Here is a 4293-nt window from a genome sequence, read left to right as displayed (position 1 = left end):
CCAGAAAATCTGAGACAGGTCTGAGTTTATTTATTTAATTTAGAAAGTTTATTTTGCCAAGGTTGAGGACGTGACACAGCCTCAAGAAGTCCTGACTACATGTGCCCAAGGTGGTTGGGGCACAGCTTGGTTTTATAGATTTTAGGAAGACATGAGACATCAATCAGTATATGTAAGAAGTACATGGGTTGCGTCTGGAAACGCAGGACAACTTGAAGCAAAGGCAGGAAGACTCAAAGCAAAGCAGGAGGGAGCTTCCAGGTGACAGGTAGGTTAGAGACAAACGGTTGCATTCTTAGAGTTTTCGATTAGCCTACCCAAAGGAGACAAACAGATATGCATCTAGCTGGAGTCTGGCTCCGGGAGAGGCAGCGGCGAGGCGGAAGCGGTGGGATGCTCCTGCTCGGTGGTGCTTTCCTGAAAGGACCCCAGGAGGAGGTCCTCGGCGGTGAAGGCGGGTGACAAAGGAGAAGCAGAGTCAGGGGAGGTTGGGAAGCATGGAGACAGTAGGGGCAAGGGAGGGAGAGGGGAAGCCACAAAAGCCTACACAGGCCGGGGGCGGTGGATCACGCCTGTAATCCCAGCACTTTGGGAGGCCGAGGCGGGTGGATCACGAGGTCAGGAGATCCAGACCAGCCTGCCTAACACGGTGAAACCCGTCTCTACTAACAAAAAAAAAAAAAAAACATGAGCCGGGCGCGGTGGCGGGCGCCTGTAGTCCCAGATGCTTGGGAGGCTGAGGCAGGAGAATGGCATGAACCCCGGAAGTGGAGCTTGCAGTGAGCCGACATCTTGCCACTGAACTCCAGGTTGGGTGACAAAGCGAGACTCTATCTGGAAGGAAGGAAGGAAGGAAGGAAGGAAGGAAGGAAGGAAGGAAGGAAGGAAGAAAGAGAAAGAAAGCCAGAGAGACACAGAGACAGAAACAGAAAGAAAAGAAAATGAGAAAAGAAGAAAAGCAAGAAAAAAGGAAAGAACACAATGAAGAAAGACAAAGAAAGAAAGAGACAGAGAGATAAGAGAAAGAAAGAAAAAAACAGAAAAAAGAAAGAAGAAAGAAAGAGAAAGAAAAGAAAGCAAGGAAAGAAAAAGAAAAGAATGAAAGAAAGGAGGAAAGAAAGAGAGAGAAAGAGCAACAAAGAAAGAGGGAGAAAGAAAGAAGGAAAGAAAAAACGAAAACAAAGAGAGAAAGAAAGAAAGTAGGAAGGTAAGAAAGAGAGATACAGAGATATAGAGGAAGAAAGAAACAAGGAAAAACAGAAGGAAGAAAGATAGAAAAAAGGAAAGAAAGATAAAGGAGAGATAGTAAGGGAAGAAAAAGAAAAGAATGAAAGTAAAAAGGAAAGAAAGAAAGAGAAGGAGAGAGAAAGAACGAGATAGAAAGAGGGAGAGAGAGAGAGAAAGAAAGAAGGAAAAAAAGAAAGAAAGAGGGAAAGAAAGAAGGAAAGAAGGAAAGAAAGAAAGGAAGGAAGAAGAGAGAGTGAGAGAAGGGAAGAAAGGAAGGTAGAAAAGCAAGAAAGAAAGACAAGAAAGCAAGCACAAAAGCCTACAGCACCCGGTATTCCCAGGCGGTCTCCCATCCAAGTACTAACCAGGCCCGACCCTGCTTAGCTTCCGAGATCAGACGAGATCGGGCGCGTTCAGGGTGGTATGGCCGTAGACGCCGACACCGGCGCCTGGCTGCCCCAAGAGCCCGGCCCAGCCCTGCCCGCCGGCTTCCGGCCCGCACCGCCAGCCCGGGGTCGCCGGGCTCGGATCGGGACCCCCGAGCCGCTCGCCCGCGGCCTTCCCCCGGCTCCCGAGCTCCCGAGCTTCCACCACGTCGGGCCCGCTCGGAACAGGGAGTGCTCCGAGGCGTCAGGACCCAGGGCCCACGATCCTGGGACCCCGTCCGGTCCTCCGCCCTGCCGCGGAGGTATTCTTTGGGATCCCTGGCCGCTGGGGAGCTGCTGCGAGGCCCCCTCTTGCCCCACCCACCCAGAGCCGTCAGGGCTGGCCAAGGGCGAACAGCCGGCCCAGCCGCGCGTGGCCTTTTTCTCACAACGCCCCCACCACGGTCGCTTGTCCCGACCAAGACCCGGCCGGTGGGCAAGAGGGCGTGGGGGCTGGGGTGTTGGGAGATGGCCCTGCTTTGCCCCGGGTTGGCACTAGAGCCGGCAGCCTGATCCCGGGCGAGAGGGGCTGAGAGAAACCCAGAAACACCCCACCACCACCAGGAGCAAATCCACAGCCCCACACACAGACATACCGGGTCGCTCGCGCGCGGGAACCCACGCGCGCGCGCGCGCGCACACACACACACACACAGACACACACGCACACGCACACACGCACAGACACACCCACACACAGACACACACATGCACGCACACACAAACGGCTTGAAGGAGAGCAAGGAAGGGATAGATGGAGAGATTGAAACCGAGGGAGGGAGAGAGACAGCGATCGAGAGAGACAGGGGAGGTGGAGAAGGAAAGAGACAGAGAGGCAGAGACAGAGAGAGGGACACAGAGAGACACAGAGAGAGAGAGAGAGAGACAAAGGAAAGGCGACAGAAGTAGCGCGAGGTGCAGGGGCAAACCCACAAGAGAGCGGGGCAGGGAGCTAGAGAGCGAGAGCGATAGAGCCTTGGAGAGGGAGCGCCCTGCTCCGGTAGGCAGGGCCCTTTTGAACCGGCCGGGAGAGGGTGGAGGGGACTTGGGCTGGGCCAGAACAGGGTGGCCAGGCCGTCCATGCGAGAGGAGCAACGGAGCGCCGAGACGGGTTTTGCCTTGGCTTAATTGCTTGCTTTGGGGGTGGGTTTCCTAGGCTCCTTCCTGGGTTGGCACCTCCCTGTGCTCTTGGTGCGGTGGGCCCCTTGATTTGCAGAGTGCGCCCGCCCTTTTGGCGGGAGCCGTGGCACCGGGCGTGCCCACGGGGCCCGAGGCCTGGGTCTCTGGCGTGTCCTCGGGACTGGAGTTGACACGAAGTTGGTGGCAATGGGAATCCGGGTGCACAGGGACTGTTTTCCTGGTGGCTGGCGAAGCAATGTCCTTCCCCCGGATACAGCAGCCCCTGCGTTCTGGAGCGGAGGTCTTGGCTGGCGTCTGTGGCACCCGCTGGCCCTGCCCGCCCCTTCCCCCGGTTTGGAAGGTTGCGGCGGCGCCCGCCCGACGAGTGGATTGAATCGCCTGGGCGTTCCGGGAGCGGGAAGGCACCGGGAACGGCAGGGAACCCGCGCCTGCGCCTTTGGGGTCCGGCCCCCTGCCCTCCAGGGCTGGAGCCGGGCTCCTGGCCGGGCGACGGAGAGGTGGAAGCTGTGGGATGCCGCTGCCCGGTGGTGCTTTGGTGGCGGACCCCCAGGAGGAGGTCCCCGGCTGCAGCGGGGGTGTAGGCGGGCGACAAAGGGGGAGCAGAGTCCGGGGAGTTCGGGAAGCATGGCGATAGTAGGGGCAAGGGAGGGAGAGGGGAAGCCGCAAAAGCCTACAGCAGGCCGGGCGCGGTGGATCACGCCTGTAATCCCAGCACTTTGGGAGGCCGAGGCGGGTGGATCACGAGGTCAGGAGATCCAGACCAGCTTGGCTAAAACGGTGAAACCCCGTCTCTACTGAAACTACAAAACATGAGCCGGGCGCGGTGGCGGGCGCCTGTAGTCCCAGCTGCTGGGGAGGCTGAGGCAGGAGAATGGCGTGAACCCGGGAGGCGGAGCTTGCAGTGAGCCGAGATCTTGCCACTGCACTCCAGGCTGGGTGACTGAGCGAGACTCCGTCTGGAAGAAAAAGTAAAGAGAGAAAGAAGGAAAGAAAGAAAGAAAGAGAAAGGAAGAAAAGAAAGTGAGAAAAAAGAAAAGCAAGAAAAATGGAAAGAACGAGAGAAAGAGAAAGAGACAGAGAGATAGGAGAAAGAAAGAATAAAGAAAGAGAAAGAAAGAAGAGAAAGATAGCAAGGGAAGAAAAAGAAAAGAAGGAAAGAGAGAGAGAAAGAGCAAGAAAGAAAGAGGGAGAGAGAAAGGAAGAAGGAAAGAAATACAGAAAACAAAGAGAGAAAGAAAGGAGGAAGGAAAGCGAGATAGAGACTTAGAGAGGAAGCAAGCAAGAAAGAAGTAAAGACAGAAGAAAGAAAGAGAGATAAAGAAAGAAAGGAAAGATAGTCAGGGAAGAAAAAGAAAAGAATGAAAGTAAGAAGGAAAAGAAAGAAGGAAAGAGAAGAAAGCAAGAAAGCAAGACAGAAAGAAAGAAAGAAAGAGCTAAAGAAAGAAAGGAAAGATAGGAAGGGAAGAAAAAGAAAAGAATAAAAGTAAGAAGGAAAGAAAGA

At 54.7% G+C, this 4293-nt stretch overlaps 1 non-coding gene across 1 annotated transcript; it reads right to left on the bottom strand.

Moving 5' to 3' along the window:
• Nucleotides 1-1543: 1543 nt before the first annotated feature.
• LOC111539375 lies at nt 1544-1662 on the bottom strand. Its single transcript, XR_002730652.1, has one exon. It is a non-coding gene; the product is annotated as a 5S ribosomal RNA (ribosomal RNA).
• Between the last annotated feature and the right edge of the window lie 2631 nt (nt 1663-4293).

Source organism: Piliocolobus tephrosceles, chromosome 1, assembly GCF_002776525.5.
Source record: "Piliocolobus tephrosceles isolate RC106 chromosome 1, ASM277652v3, whole genome shotgun sequence".
NCBI classification, from domain to species: domain Eukaryota; kingdom Metazoa; phylum Chordata; class Mammalia; order Primates; family Cercopithecidae; genus Piliocolobus; species Piliocolobus tephrosceles.
Note: the sequence above shows the minus strand (reverse complement) of the source record. Positions and strands in the feature narration are given on the sequence as shown.